Source organism: Mus musculus, chromosome 2 (genome assembly GCF_000001635.26).
Source record: "Mus musculus strain C57BL/6J chromosome 2, GRCm38.p6 C57BL/6J".
NCBI lineage: Eukaryota > Metazoa > Chordata > Mammalia > Rodentia > Muridae > Mus > Mus musculus.
Window position 1 is genome coordinate 128,433,350 of NC_000068.7, and position 6,000 is coordinate 128,439,349.

At 48.7% G+C, this 6,000-nt stretch overlaps 2 long non-coding RNA genes across 4 annotated transcripts in view; one reads left to right on the forward strand and one right to left on the reverse strand.

Moving 5' to 3' along the window:
• Nucleotides 1-6,000, reverse strand: part of Gm36154 — a 35,719-nt gene that overhangs the window by 2,553 nt on the left and 27,166 nt on the right. Inside the window, exon 2 of the long non-coding RNA XR_374969.3 lies at nucleotides 468-551. This is a non-coding gene — a long non-coding RNA (predicted gene, 36154). The remainder of the gene's footprint in view (nucleotides 1-467; nucleotides 552-6,000) is intronic.
• Gm29010 overlaps nucleotides 361-6,000 on the forward strand; it is a 32,802-nt gene continuing 27,162 nt past the window's right edge. For 2 of the 3 annotated variants that reach the window (XR_374966.3, XR_374967.3), the window contains exons 1-3: nucleotides 361-532; nucleotides 1,773-1,899; nucleotides 5,766-5,886. This is a non-coding gene — a long non-coding RNA (predicted gene 29010). Of the gene's footprint in view, nucleotides 533-1,772; nucleotides 1,900-4,965; nucleotides 5,213-5,765; nucleotides 5,887-6,000 lie in introns of those variants that run through there. The other variant, XR_866721.2, reaches the window with a different exon arrangement.

Below are 6,000 nucleotides of genomic sequence, written 5' to 3' on the forward strand. Positions count from 1 at the left end.
TTGTCCTTGAATCCAAGAAACTAGGGTTTGGAACTGGGCTCCCAACCTAGTGGCCTTGAAGATGGGCCTGTAACCCGCGTAAACTCAGGCCGTGTAAACGGTGGCCAGGCACGCTCCCGTGAATACCCTCATCGCAGCATTTGGTGAGCTTAAAGGTTCAGGTTAGTGGTTGAAAATGAAGTCCATTAGTCAGTACCAGCAAAGGCCTTTATTGTAGACGTGTAATATTCTTATCTAATAGCACCCCTTCCCGGGCCTCTCCCCTTCCCTTCTCCTTCTTGTGCCTCTCACTCCCACCTCTTATTGGGTCAGCCTGCCCATGACTGAACAAAAGCAGTGATGACTTAAGTTAGGGAGAAGTCTGGCACTGACCGTGTGGGCGGTGGGACAGCCCCAGGATATGATCAGGCACTTGTCTTTCTGATCTACCATCTGGAACTTGCCTTTCCCTAGATGACTCCACATACCCAAACAGCTGCTGAATCTCCAGTAGATGAAGAATCTATATTCTTCATCTTGACAGTAGGAGGAGGTAAGGTTCTGTCGTCTCCCTATTAGGAAAAAAGAGAAAAGTGAGCAAGGGCCAAACAATTATATGTAGTGTATATAACACCCAGCCCTATCCCCACTGCTGTGGGGCTTTGCTGAAGCGGCTACGTGGTAAGTATCTCCACGTCCAGAAGTAGGCCTTGTGGTCTCTCCTAGCTGCTAAATGTAGTCTTGTCTTCGGGCTGACATATAATAGGGCTTTCAGGTAAGCAGGACAGAAAGAAGACATATCTATTCCTAACCAGCAGGATTGGCTATGGCCCAGGGACCCAGGGTGACCATCAGTGCCCTTCCATGGGATCTGATGCAGAACATGATGGACGAGGTAGTCCATGTTCCCATGTTCCCTGTGGACCACAGGTGGAGGGGCACAGTCCCACTACACAGAGCATAGCAGCGCACAGCAGCACCAGACTGGCAGAGTGAGACCAGGAGGGAGGCTGCTTTGACCTCTGGCTAGGCAGAAACCTTGTCACCTCTTGACCAAGCTCATTTACATGGGATCTGGTTTGTGCTGACTCAACACCCACGAAGAAAGATGCTCGTTGTAATGAATATGCTAAGGTTTAACGGATGATGCACTGGGGGCTCCTTTCTGCTCTCTGCAGCCACTTCATTCATGCTGCCTCCCCTCCCCCCATCAATGTTTCTTCTATTTCCTCCTCCAAGAAAACCCTGTTTAGTCTTGAAGCCCTGACACCCAAATTCCTCTCTCTATAGACATCCCCTCCACTCTTCTGCACTCATTCAATCCTTGGTCTTAATGCGCTCTCTCCTTTTGCTGAAGTTCTTCACTGCCCCCTCCCATCATGGAGACAGGAGGACCGAGAGGGAAAATCCCACCCCACCCACACAGACTCCCACGTGTGACCTTTTGTTTGTGCTGGATGACTGAATGAAAGCAGCGGAAGGAATGAGATTTGGTTTCTATGCAAACTAAATCCGAACAGGACTTTCTGAGCAGGGCTGTTGGGTGTGAACCCAGGGCTGCTGAGTGTGGACCCAGGCTATCTCCATCAGCTCTGGGTAGCACCTCTCTCCTCCACTGATCATTTATCGTGCCTGGCACACAGTAGTGCCACAGGACTTCCAGGAGGGTAGTGATCTGTGTATTCTTCGACTCTGAAACACTCTTTTCTTTCATTCCATGGCAGCACTTTGCCACAGGGATGGGGGTGGGGTGGGGTGGAACATGCTGAACTGGCAGCTTGTTTGTTTTCTAGGGGGAACAAAAAATTCTGCACTGCTTTGCTGTGCAGTGCTGTTCTGAAGTTAATGTGATTGTTGCCATCAGGGAAGGAACAGAATGTGGATGTCAGAGCCTTTGCCAAAAGCCAACGGCATTCTCAGGTGAGATGAGGCTGGCCTCAGAGCAGCCAAGGCCCCAAGCAACACAGAAATAGATGGAGGGAGGGCTGGCAAGAAGGCACTTGTAGCTACACCTCATGAACTCCACTCCTAGGACCCACCAGGTGGAAGGAGAGAACTGACTAACAAAGATGTCTTCTGACCTCTGCATGTACCAGAGCATGCACCACCCTATCACCCTGACACACACATACACAATTTCTTTTAAACATGAAGGGAGTTCTATTTAAAAAAAAATAAAGAGAGAGGGGTAAGGGGCTGGAGAGAGGTGGAGGGAGACATCAAGATTATGGGTTGTCAGAGCATGTAGTGGTTTGAATAAGAGTGGTCCTCATAGGCTCATAGATTTGAAGGCTTGTTCACCAGGGAGTGGCACTATTTGAAAGGACTAGGAGGTGTGGCCTTGTTGGAGGAAGTATGTCACTGGGGGTGGGCTTTGAGATTTGAAAAACCCAACCCAAGCCCGGTGTCTCTCTTTTTCCTGCTGCCTGAGAATCCGGATGTAGAACTTTCAGCTCCCTCTCCAGCACCATGTCTGCCTGCATGCCACCATGATTCCCACCATGATAATGGACTAAACCTCCGAAACTGTGTGGAAGCCCCAGTTAAATGGTTTCTTTTATAAGAGTTGCTGTGATTCTGGTATCTCTTCACAGAAATAGCTCAATGGCTAAGACAGAAGCAAGATTTAAAACTCCATGGGTGGAAGGCTACATGTAACAAAAAAGAATATTCCAGAAATACCACACACCATGGGAGAAGGCAGTGCCACACAGTAACCTTAGTAAGGGCCCTGCAGCTGAGGAGCAAGGCATTTGCAACCCCAGCCTCCCTGCCCAGCCTTAGGAGCCTGCTACTATTTTGGGGGAGTTTCTTTTCTCATCTTAAAAATTAGTCTCTAAGTCAGTCACTGCTGAGTGTCCCTGGTTCAGTTCTCTGTTGCTGAGATACAAGAACCTGGAAATCTTAGCAGGTGCCCTCTGGACTCAGATCCACGCCAAAAATATAAAAGGTAAGAAAAGAGGAAATGGGTCTGGTAAATAAGCCAACCCCCCCCCCCCCCATGTTGGAGGCTGAGACAGGAGGATCAAGTCCAGTGCCTGTCTGGGCTACAGAGTCAGTCAGAGGCCAACTATGGCAACCCCCAGTGACATACTTCCTCCAACAAGGCCATACCTCCTAGTCCTTTCAAATAGTGCCACTCCCTGGTGAACAAGCCTTCAAATCTATGAGCCTATGAGTCCTTGTTGTCAAATAGGCCAGGGTGTAACTTCACAGCAGGAGGCTTGCCTACCTTGCACAAGGCTGTGGGCTCAAGTGTTGGGAACTCCCAAGGAGAAAGAACAGAGGGGAAGAAAGGAAGTCTTGACTTGGGTCTTGCGAGAGCCTGGTGGGTTTGTGGCCATGCAGAGCTGACCGGAAACACAAAGCTAAGGCTCCATTCTGTGAGAAATGAGTTGTCAAAGAGATGGTGAACTGAAACACTTCAGCCGTACACTAGAATATTATTCAGTCACAAAAAAGGAGCGATACGCCAGGCGGTGGTGGCAAATGCCTTTAATCCCAGCACTTGGGAGGCAGAGGCAGGTGGATTTCTGAATTCGAGGCCAGCCTGGTCTACAAAGTGAGTTCTAGGACGGCCATGGCTACACAGAGAAACCCTGTTTTGAAAAAAAAAAAAAAAAAAAAGGAGTGATGCGTCCATACTTGTGTCAGTGTGGGAGAACCTGGAAAGCCTTCATGCTAGGTGACAGACACAGAGGACATCCTCTCCATCACCTCATTTATATGGGACACCCAGAATAGGCTGTGGATGCAGGCAGAAGGTGTTTTATGGCACTATAAGGAGGCAGAAACAGAAAGCATGGGGCTTAATGGACGTGGAGTTTCCCTTTGAGAGTGTTTGTGAACTGGGCAGAAGTGCTTGCATACAGGGGAGGAGTTCTAAGGTCTACTACCTTGTTCATTCGGAGCGAGGAGTTAGTTTCATGTGCGAATTTCAGTTTAAGTTTTAAAAATACTTCCCTCTAAAACTGGAGGTTCCCTGATCTTTCATAAATAGGAAATGAGCTAGAAAATCTATGTAGCCCTCACCAAGATAACACATCCAGTCATGGATTGTCGTGCGGCCGCCCCGTGGGAAGGGGCTCCCTCAGCAGAAGCTAGGAGCCCAGTGGTCATGAAGGCTCCACAGAGGGTTTATCTTGAGGGGGAAGATTCCCCTGTCTGCTCTAATGGCTTTTGGGAAGAACAGGACCCCTCTGAGCAACCCCCACTCCCCCCCCACCCCCCCACCCCACCCCCACCCCCGCTCAATTTGGAATACCAGTGCCTTTCATATCTCATCTCCAGGGTTCTGGAGTGTGTGAGGCCATTCATGGATCTTTATGTGTAATTAATTGTCAAGTGCTGGGCTCCATCTAGAAGCCAGAGACAGCCTATTAAGCATAGCCCAAGTTATGACAGCAAGTTACCGCACAGCTCTCCCCTTTGTCCCTGTCGATCAAGCCCTTGACTTTCGGCTGGATAAAGAATGATTCTTTCTGAGCTGTTCGTACATGAACTATCTCCCTTGCAGCTGGGTGAGATCACAAGAAAGGAAGTCCAGGATATGAGCCGGAAAGAACTGGATTAGTAAGAGTAGGTAGCTGGCCAGAGGACCAACCACAACCCATCTCTGGGTTTCCTTTTGCACAAAGGGTTAACTTTGTATCAGAGCTCCATGGACCGGCCCTTAGCTTGCTAATTTAGATGGCCTTTCACGAAGACACACACTGGCTTTAACCTTCAGATGCAGGCACACTGGCCAAGCAGTCTCAGAGCACCAAAGAATGAGCAAAACTGGGTGGGAACATTCAGTAGGCAAAACATCATCCGACCGCACAGGCACAGTAAAGGCTGCCCTAGTCTCTGCCCTGCTCTAACATACCCGAGGTTGTGTGGAGCCTCAGGTAAGGACCCGGGAAAGGGAAGGGTGGAGTCAGATCAGACTCTGGGTGGGCTCTCACTGCATCATTAGGCTTCTTTGAAACAGCGTTTCTTCTGCAGAGACCCAGTGACACAAGGCCGGGAATATGTATTTGTCAACTGCTGCGTCCTGACACTAGAACCTACTTGGCACACGTTGTGCATTCAGAATAGTTTAATGACTTTGTTTATAAGCTGCCCTTAATGTCAACATTCTGAAATCCATCAACGTCACCAGCATTTTCTCATGAAGGAGAAAATGCCTCCAGGCTTACACAGAGTCTTCAACTGACAATGGGGGTGAAGTACCAGTAAAGCAGTTGCGCACTGAAGATATGGGAAATTGAGTATGCCCTTAATGCGTGCGGCACCACCCCAATCCTCTGCCTCAGCTCAATCCAGCGACACAGCACACTACACAGCAGCAATTGCCTCTGTGAGCACACAGCCAGACAGAGCGTCAGCTATAGAAATACCACCTCATTAGCTCAGGGGAAAGGTTAAAATTCAAACTAGAAGTATGTTTTCCACTGAGTGTGTGTGTGTGTGTGTGTGTGTGTGTGTGTGTGTGTGTGTGAGAGAGAGAGAGAGAGAGAGAGAGAGAGAGAGAGAGAGAGAGAGAGAGAGAGAGAAACAGAATAGAACAATCCTCTCCTTTCTCAGCTGGCTGCTCCCTGTCTAGTCTTGATCCCTGGAGTGGACAAGGTGGGCAAAATTTCAAAACGGGGTGGATTAGAGGGTCATGGGGAGGCAGATAGATACTGCACTGAGGAACAGAGAGGGTGAGACAGATAAGTTTCCCTGTTTCAAAACTGCAGCCCAACCTTCTTCCTCAAACCTCCCCTCCTGCCCTGTTTTAGATTCTTTTTGTTTCCCCATAGTTCTCCAAACCCAGACCTTGGGTTCATATGATCAGTGCTAGAGGTCAACTGTATGGAAAGACTGTCCCATCTTCAGAGAGAGGTTTTCATCACTTATATATCGTTCAACCTCTAAAAAAAGGTGAGATAACAGTTTTGGCTGTAAATGAATATTCCAGACTGCACACATACCTGTGAGTCAGGCATGATTCTTCGAAACTGTATAGACATCAGAACCAGTGGAGAAATGTCCTGA